The sequence below is a fragment of the Pongo pygmaeus genome, chromosome 22 (genome assembly GCF_028885625.2).
Source record: "Pongo pygmaeus isolate AG05252 chromosome 22, NHGRI_mPonPyg2-v2.0_pri, whole genome shotgun sequence".
NCBI lineage: Eukaryota > Metazoa > Chordata > Mammalia > Primates > Hominidae > Pongo > Pongo pygmaeus.
In genome coordinates this window covers 39845240-39854586 of record NC_072395.2, presented here as the reverse complement: position 1 = coordinate 39854586, position 9347 = coordinate 39845240, and the positions used below count along the sequence as shown (strand labels likewise).

The 9347-nt window shown below is 36.8% G+C and overlaps 1 pseudogene; it reads left to right on the top strand.

Annotated features, from left to right (window-relative positions):
- Nucleotides 1–449: 449 nt before the first annotated feature.
- On the top strand, nucleotides 450–1065 carry LOC129022566 (glutathione peroxidase 1-like; annotated as a pseudogene).
- The last annotated feature ends 8282 nt before the right edge of the window (nucleotides 1066–9347 follow it).

Below are 9347 nucleotides of genomic sequence, written 5' to 3'. Positions count from 1 at the left end.
ATGAATAAATATGGATGGATGATGAGTAAATGGATGCCGGAATGTGTTAGACTATAAAGAGAGCATCCAGTAAATGTTTAAGCAATCTAGTAGCACCTTTCTCTCTCTGGATGTTGTGGAAACACCAAAGAAAATTACTTGATGGTAAAGAGTACACCCTCTAAAGTGGGTTGCCTAAAATGGTATCTCAGAATGGCCACCTACTAGTTGTTTGCCTAATTCATCTGAGTTAATTAACAATGGGAAAGTTTCTTATCTCTCTGTGATTAGTTCACTCCTGAAATGAAAATACTTTGTGATGATTAAGGGAGTTAAACATAAAGCACTTAGGATAATTCTAGCATACAACAAGATTTTAATAAATGCTATTACTATTATTTTTGTTATTCAAAGTATTTTTTGACAGTGCTTGTTCGGGGCGCCCCACTAGCTTCTTGGACAGTTGCGCCATGTGTGCTGCTCCGCTAGCGGCGGCGGCTGCCCAGTCGGTGTAAGCCTTTTCCGCGCGCCCGCTGGCCGGCGGGGAGCCTGTGAGCCTGGGCTCCCTGCGGGGCAAGGTGCTATTTATCGAGAATGTGGCGTCCCTCTGAGGCACCACGGTGCGGGACTACACCCAGATGAACGAGCTGCAGCGGCGCCTCTGGCCCCAGGGTCTGGTGGTGCTCGGCTTCCCGTGCAACCAGTTTGGGCATCAGGAGAACGCCAAGAACGAAGAGATTCTGAATTCCCTCAAGTACGTCCAACCTGGTGGTGCGTTCGAGCCCAGCTTCATGCTCTTGGAGAAGTGGGAGGTGAACGGTGCGGGGGCGAACCCTCTCTTTTCCTTCCTGCGGGAGGCCGGCCAGCCCCCAGCGACGACGCCACTGGGCTCATGATCGACCCAAGCTCATCACCTGGTCTGCGGTGTGTCGCATCGATGTTTCCTGGAACTTTGAGAAGTTCCTGGTGGGCCCTGACGGTGTGCCTGTATGCAGGTACAGCCGCCGCTTCCAGACCATTGACATCCAGCCTGACATCGAAGCCCTGCTGTCTCAAGGGCCCAGATGTGCCTAGGGCGCCCCTCCTACCCCGACCGCTTGGCAGTTGCAGCGCTGCTCTCTGGGGGGTTTTCACCTATGAGGGTGTTTCCTCTAAACCTACAAGGAGGAACACCTGATCTTCCAGAAAATACCCCCTCGAGATGGGCGCTGGTCCGGTTCATCCCAGTCTCTGCCAGACCAAGGCGCGTTTCCCCACTAATAAAGTGCCTGGTGTCAGCAGAAAAAAAAGAAAAGTATTTTTTTACTTTATTATTATTAAAAATAGAGAATTATCTGGTTAATGAAATGAAAAATGGTATAAACCTTGAAAGGAGGAAACTATGATCATAACAATAGCGAGGGAGATGAGCTTTTGGGCATGCTTTGTAGAATTAATGAATTTAGGAGAGACTCCACGGACTGATGAAGAGTAAATTTACCTAGAATATAAGGGGGCATCTCAGAAATGAATCTCCCCTTACATAACTACATATTGTCATAAAAAAGAAAATTAAGGAACAGTGTAAGGCCTTCAGGTACCTGAATAGTGTATATTGCATAAGCTGACCACTTAAGGCTAAAACAGGAATGATTTTAAAATCATAGCTAATAAAGCTGTTAGAAGTTTTATTTTAAATAGTGAAAGAAAATGCAGATAGAAGAGTTGAATCTACATATTAGTTATTTTCATGGGTAGTAACTAATATTATTTTGAGTGTTTTACAAAATTTGCCTAAGATAAAAAGCCATATTCTAAAAGGAGAATCTCTTTTACTCATAAAATTAACGCATTCAGAAAATATTAATAATTCTAAAAAAGAGAGTATGCATCTATTGTTCTTCCAAAAATAGAAATCACTTTTTTGTATATTTGACTATAACCCACAAACTAGATAATACACAGAAGAGAGTGGTCAGAATAGTGTACAGGCTTAAATAACCATATTACATGATACAGTGAAGGGTAATACTAGATGACTAGTTAGTGGGTGCAGCGCACCAGCATACATGTATATATATGTAACTAACCTGCACATTGTGCACATGTACCCTAAAACTTAAAGTATAATAATAAAAAAAAAGAAAAAAAATAGTTTACCTAGAGGTCTTTGATTCTGAAAGAGATTAGCATTTGAACCATCCAATCCTTTAAGGACCCAAATAGAATGAAACGGTGAAGAAAGGGCTAATTTTCTTTCTTTCTCTCTCACTCTCTGTCTTCCCCTCTGAGCTGCAACATCCATCTTCTCCCATCCTTGGACAGCAGAGCTTCTGGTTTTCACCCCTCCCTCCTTCTCAGGTCTTTGAACTCAAAATATACCACTGGCTTCTTTGGTTCTATAGCTTCCACACAATTCATAGACTGTGGAACTTCTCAGCCTCCATAATAGCATGGGTAAATTCCCACAATTAATGTTCTGTTATATATCTATATATATCTTATTGGTTCTGTTTCTCTGGAAAACCTTGACTAATACATCCTGTGACTCTCCTAAGGCCAAGGCTAGAACAAAAGGCTGGAAATTACAGGGAAACCAACATTTGGTAACCACTAGTAAAAGAATTTTCGTAGAGGTGGTCAACAAAGTCATGGACTGCTTGATAAAGAGGTGACCTCATTCCATTTCTGGTACCATAAAAAGAGAGGCCCAATAGACATTGATAGGAATGCCCAGATCAGGGTGAGGTTGAAGTTGCTTAGGAGCCAATAAGAACAGTTCTACTAATCAGAATGGACAAGAGCTAATTCGCTATAATAGATATATTGTGCAGCTAGGCAGACATTTCCTGAATTAGAAGAGTGAATTGACGGGAAAACCACTTAGAATGTGCAATGTTTTAATTCTTGTTGAGTAGACATGAGTGAAAGGAACATCATACAAGACAATCACTTTTTGTGAATATCGGGGACACTACTACCGTGTCCTTAGTCTTCTTCAGTTTTCATGATGTACACTAGCTCCTTGGTGATTTTGTCTTCTCCCATGAGTTTAAATGCCATTTAGGCACTGATAATTCTAAATTATGTATCTTTGAGCCTAAATTCTCTACCTCAGTGGCTTCCTAATTCACTCAGAGTGAAAGTCATAGTCCTTACTATGTCCTTGAGGGACTCATAATCAGTGCCTCGGGCTCCTATCTCCATTACGTCTCTGACTTTATCCAGTACTTGTCGTTCAGGTCATTCCAGCTGCTGCTGCTCCTTGTTCTATCTCTGACATGCTAGGCACATCCTCAGTTGAGGTCTTTAGCAAAGATTAGTCCTTGACCCTGAAATAATTTTCTTATTAATATCCTCACAGCCAAATCCATCATTACATTTAAGTCTTTACTCAAAGCTCACCTTTTCAATGAGTGCTATACTCAGCACTTTATTTGAAATTTTGTGTTCTAATATACATCTATGCATTTTGATTTTATTATTTTACTAATATTTTTCTCTCCCAAGTGCAAGTATATTTTTCTGTTTGGTACATTACTATACTTTTGATAGAGTTTTTTTTTTTTTTTTTTTTGAGATGGAGTCTTGCTCCGTCGCCCAGGCCACCGTGCCTGGCCCTTGATAGATTTTTTAAAAAAAATTATTGGTGGCTCATGCCTGTAAACCCAGCACTTTGGGAGGCCGAGGTGGGCAGATCACGAGGTCAGGAGATTGAGACCATCCTGGCTAACACGGTGAAACCTCATCTCTACTAAAAATACAAAAAATTAGCTGGGCATGGTGGTGGGCGCCTGTAGTCCAAGCTATTCGGGAGGCTGAGGCAGGAGAACAGCGTGAACCCAGGAGGCAGAGCTTGCAGTGAGCCGAGATCACGCCGCTGCACTCCAGTCTGGGTGACAGAGCAAGACTCCGCCTCAAAAAAAAAAAAAAAAAATATTGTTCAGCAAATATGTCCTGCTCCTCCCCGCTGGGAAGAGTACACTTTACTGCTCCTCATATGTTGGCTTGGGCTCTGAGACTTGTTCTGGTCAATGGAATGTGGGAAGAAATGACAGTGTGCCACTTTCAAACACAGGCTTTCCTCCATGAAAAGAGCATGTCCAAGGCAGTCTCTGTTTCTTGGGCCGTGTTCTTAGGGTAATAAACAGGTACAGCAAATCTGAATTATACCCGGTGCCTGAATTGTACCCATCCAAACCCAACCTAACCCAGAGAAGCTCAGCAGAGCTACAGACGGCTCACAGATCCATGACCAAGACATAAATGCTCTTCTAACTCACTGGGATTCCGGGTTGTGTATTATGTAAAACTCTTCCACTAAGCAGTTGATTGATGTACATCCCAGGCTCTAGAATTGTGTTTGGAGATGATCAATAAATATTATTTTAATTGATTAACCAATTAGACGTGTCAAAGGATACAAAATTATAGCTAGATAGGAGGAATATGTTCTAATGAGCTGTATCACTGTAAGATGACTATGGTTAACATTAATTATAGTTTTAGATAGCTAGAAGGAAGATAACTGAATATTCCCAACACAAAGAAACAATAAGTGTTTTAGTTGATGGATATACTAATTACCATGATCTGATCACTATACATTATATGTATTAAGACTTTACTATGTACTTCATAAATATGTAGTTATTGTATGTCAATTAAAAATAAATAAATAAAAAGTTAGAAGTAAATGACTTTTAAATCATGTTTTTAGCCCTGTTTTAACTGTTGGTATCTGGTGCACAAATTATGTACTAGAATTAATTTAGTTCCTTATATAATTGTTTACCCTCTTTAAGGTCATGTAACAGCTTTTTAGTAAATCATTATTTAGGATACTAAGTAGTATTTTAATAAACTAAGGACATGTGCTTTCTAGTAACTGTTCATTCAAATGATATCCACATAAAACAAATTGAGTTTTTTGCTGCTTTTAATTTTTTAATCACTAACATCAGGTTATTCAAACATCAAGTCTAGTTTTTAGAAAATAAAGATGATGATGTTGGCAGTCCAGTCATTTCAATGATACTGACATCCGGGATAAATCTACTATTCAGTAGTTAAATCTGGTTTATTACAATTTTATTATGATATGACTTCACTTTCAGTAACTTGCACATTGGAGAAATTCGGTTTAAAGGAAATGATAAAATTTTGGAGGATGCCATTTCCGTGTTTTGGTAATGAACCAGATTGTCATATACAACCATATCAAGTATAATCACTTCAAAGATTTTTGAATTGCTCCTTTCTGTTTTGCTTTCCATTCTGTTTCTCCTTTTTGTTTTACTTTTCTTCTTTACTCTTGTTATTTTTCTCTTTGCCACTTGTTCCTTTTAAAAGTTCTTGTTAACACTTATTAAGGAGTGTGGCTCAAAGCTCCAAAGCAAACAAGCAGCAGGAGAAAGGGATGAAAGAACTGGAGTTTAATTTTCCTGCCAGGTTTCAAATGGATCTGAACAGTATCTGGGGTACCAGCCAGGTTTTGTAGAAGCCACTACAAGGCTGCCACCTTTTAGTCTCCATACAATTATAACTGGGAATTGAAGAATTGTCCAAACATTGGAAAGCCAAATTTTCTTAGAATTTAGTTTCCACAGCATCAAAAATATGTTTGTATTCTCCATAAAGACCACTCAGCTCTCTCTACTCTGAGTATTTTGCCTGTCTCCAAAAGTTAGATACTCTCACACCATCATACGGGAACATACTCGGTTCTCAACATTAGTAAAAGCTATAATATAAAAGTCCTTATCAGAGGAATTGACATTTCTAGATGGTATTAAATTCACAAGGAAAAGACGTGTTCAATATTTTATTTGATCTTGATAATTTCTCTACAAATATTGAATTTTTAATCTCTCCTTCATGAGGATGAGACCATAATTCCTTTACAATGTCCATTGCTTAGCATAAGAAGTAGCCTTATTATTATACATATGTCAGACAGATATATATATAGAAAAGTAATTCCTTTATTCAACTAATACTTATTGAGCTCATGCTATATACTAGGGATCATTTTAGGTGTTAGGGATATCCAATGAATAAAACAGGAAATAATTCTGGCCTTCAAAACATATATATATGTTTTTCAGTACTTAATAGCATATAATATATTTTAAATAATATTTGTATATATTTTATATATATAAGGAATAACAAACAATAAATGCAATAAATAAATATAATGTATAATATGTTAGATAGTATTAAGTACTGAAAAAAATAAAGCAGAGAAGGGAAATTTAAAGTCTATAGATTGGGAAGAGGATTCAGAATTTTAGGCAATATACTAGGGAAAAACTACAAGACACCATTAAAACAAAGACTTAAAGGAGTAAAACATCTAAAAAATATATTTCTGATTACAAAAGGAATAATATTCACAGAAGGTAAAAAAAGCATTTCAGAAAATCTCAGAGAATATTCAAACAACTATTTGTAATTTTATCGTTCATAGTTAATTCTTATTAAAAACTTGATTTAGAATCATCTCAGTCTTTGGCTATAGGTGGTTTTAACGTGTGTGTGTATGAGAGATAGAGGTAGAGAGAGGATAGGTTATTCAGAGAATTGGGACAATACTCAATTTCAACACTGTTAACCCAATTCTTATGCAAGTAGTTTTAGAAAGCAGTATTTAAAGCTTTTTCTATTTTGTTAAAATTATATCATGAGGAATATAATTGTACATAAGTTCTTGCATATACCTTGGTAATTTTTTTTTTGGATACGACTATTCAAACTATTGAAGCATAATTCACTACTCAAAGTATAACAATAATAATAACATACTATTAAAAGTATAATTGAATATGGAATATTTATTCACTGATGATTTAGTAGATAAACTCTCATCTAAATCATACTTTGATCCAGATTATTTATTGTTATCATGTTTTTAAAGAAGTTTTTCTTGTCTTCTTTTTATATTTTTTCCTTGATCACATTTTTTTAATTTCAAAAGTAACATCCCAAGTGTAAGGTCTTGCCATGAACCCATCATTAGCTGAAGGCAAATTTAAGGCACTTGGCTATCCCATTTAGGCCTGAGGTTGCAATTTTTTAAATTTTTGCAATCAGACCTTGGTGATGACCTTGAGCAGTAGGATATAAATAACTCCCACATGCTTAGTGTTCCAATAATGGAACACTAGGTATAAATGGGTTAACCCATTTATATTTTCATGATCATGAACACTCTTTTCATGATCTAAAACCGAAAAACACAATGTTATTAAATTATTGGATAGTCTAACCTATCAGACAGTTTAATCTTGCATATTAGAAGGACGCAACTATAAATGTATTCTTCCTCATGTAGTGATGTGTGCTATTCATTTTAACTTATTAATATTATAAAGTTTTATTTAGACATTTTCAGTGTTAGCAATATTTAAGTTTATTTAAATTTAATTTAGCAACTAGCACATACCACTACTGAAGAAAAAGCAATCATTCTCATTTTCCTAAAAGACTACAAAGTTAGGGAAAAAAACTTGGAAATTATAATCCTCTCTTTGTTTCTCCAATTTCTAACCTGTAATTTTCATGGCAAATACATTTTAATGAATCTCAGTGCTACTCACATATTCTTCCTGATTTTATGTTGCAAGTTTACATCATCTAAGTGAGCTGTGAGATACGAAAATAGGCAAAAAAGAAGATAGCAGAAAAGCCCTAATGTTTTGGAAGGTGAGGAGGAAGAAGAGGAGAAAACCCTCAGAAGTATGCTTATTTTTAAAAATGTGTTTATAAACTTATAGTTTTACTGAAATACACAGTTGATGCCCAATTGCAGATCCCTTTCATTTTGCAGAATAATTTCTTAACTGTTAAATTCTTTAGATTTCACTTCAAAAAAACTATAAATTTTTTGAATTCTTCCTCTACTTGCTGAAATCTCGTCAGCACCAATTGCAAAGATCCAGTTATTTATTTGTATATTTAAACTCTCTGGATTTGACTTAGCTGCATTTGATACAGCAATAATTTCTGTATTGTTATTTCTTTGTCTTCATATAGTGACTGGAGATAGGAGAGCTTTGGCTAAGTCACAGAGCAAGGACAGCTATGGCACTACTTAAAAATGGTCTGTTACACAGACTGGTCTTCAGGCTCTTATTAGTTGGTGTTTGATGAGTACTTAAAATAACTTAAGGATAGAAAGAGTTCATTAGACAATAACAAATATAGAACATTATACCGCAGCAGGACTAGCCTAATGTTGAATAAAAAGAAAAAAAAAGCAACTAATATAAAACAGAAATCAGTCTCTGAATGTCTCAGGAAACACCTAGAGATAATTTTCAGTTTTGAAGCTGGAAACAGTGTTTATGGGCTAGATTTTTTTATTTGTTTCTTTCCTTGTTTATCTTTTTTTTTTTTTTTTGAGATGGAGTGAGTCTTGCTCTGTCGCCCAGGCTGGAGTGCAGTGGCGGGATCTCAGCTCACTGCAAGCTCCGCCTCCCGGGTTCACACCATTCTCCTGCCTCAGCCTCCCTAGTAGCTGAGACTACAGGTGCCCACCAGCACGCCCAGCTAATTTTTTGTATTTTTAGTAGAGACGGGGTTTCACCGTGTTAGCCAGGATAGTCTTGATCTCCTGACCTCATGATCCGCCTATCTCGGCCTCCCAAAGTGCTGGGATTACAAGCATGAGCCACCGCACCCGGTGGTTTGTCTTTTTACCAGAGTGAAATATGCCACTGAAAGGTACACATAACTTATGTTTATAGCTCAATACATTTTTACAAACATCCATGTAACCAGTACCAGATCAAGAAACAGAATCTGCATCTCAGTTCAGGGCAGCCCTATTGCCTTTTATTCTAGTTACTGCCTTTCTCAGGTAATCACTATCCTAACTTCTAACATAGCTAGGTTTTCCTGTTTTACACAAATAAAATTAAATACTACACACCCTTTTATGTCTGGAGTTGTTTGTATTCAAATTATGTCTGTGAGATGCATTTGCATTGTTGCTTAAAGTTGTAGATTATTCATTCTCTTGCTCCATAATATTCCATTGTGTGAATAAACAACCATTTATTTGGCCACTATACATTTCATGGTCATTTAAACAGTTTCTCACTTTGGGGCTATTACAAATAGCACTACCATTAAGATTCTAGTGCCTGTCTTTTGGAAAACACGTGTTTCTAGAATTGTGGGTCATGGGGTATGCCTATGTCCAGCTTTAGTGTATACTTCCAAATAGTTTTCCAAAATGGTTGTACCTCTTTATATTATCACCAGCAGCATGTGAGACTTCTGCTTGTTTAACATACCTTCCAACATGGTATTAGCTGTTTTGCTTTTTGAATAATACTAGTTTTTCAACCACTATTTTTCATAGTTTTTTCTAAGCCCATAGT